Below are 477 nucleotides of genomic sequence, written 5' to 3' on the forward strand. Positions count from 1 at the left end.
GTAATGTTGCTACTGTTATGAATCGTAATGTAAATATCTGATATGCAGGATGGTCTTAGGCGACCCCTGTGAAAGGGCCGTTTGACCGCCAAAGGGGTCCCAAACTAAAGGTTGAGAACCGCTGCTCTAGCGCAATGGAGGCCATGACGAGGGTGTGGAGAAGGCCCCTGCTGCCGAGCTCCCAGAGCCCCCACAGAAATGAGCACTGTTTTGTTCAGTGTCTCTTTCCTTATAACAAAACTACAGGCCCAATGCACGAAATTCATGCATGGGTAGGGTTCCTAGACCTGGCCTGAGATCAAGGCCAAACTGTGGGGCAACGAGTGGGGTGAAGGGGGAGGGGTGTGCCCTACTGGCACCCACCTTGGCTGGCCTGGGGCCTTTGGGTTGGTGGCAGCTCCTGCATTGAGCATCTGCCTCCTGGTGGTCAGTGTGCATCATAGTGACTGGTTGTTCCACAGGTCATTCCTCCGTTCA

The sequence above is a fragment of the Myotis davidii genome, unplaced genomic scaffold (assembly GCF_000327345.1).
Source record: "Myotis davidii unplaced genomic scaffold, ASM32734v1 scaffold3994, whole genome shotgun sequence".
NCBI lineage: Eukaryota > Metazoa > Chordata > Mammalia > Chiroptera > Vespertilionidae > Myotis > Myotis davidii.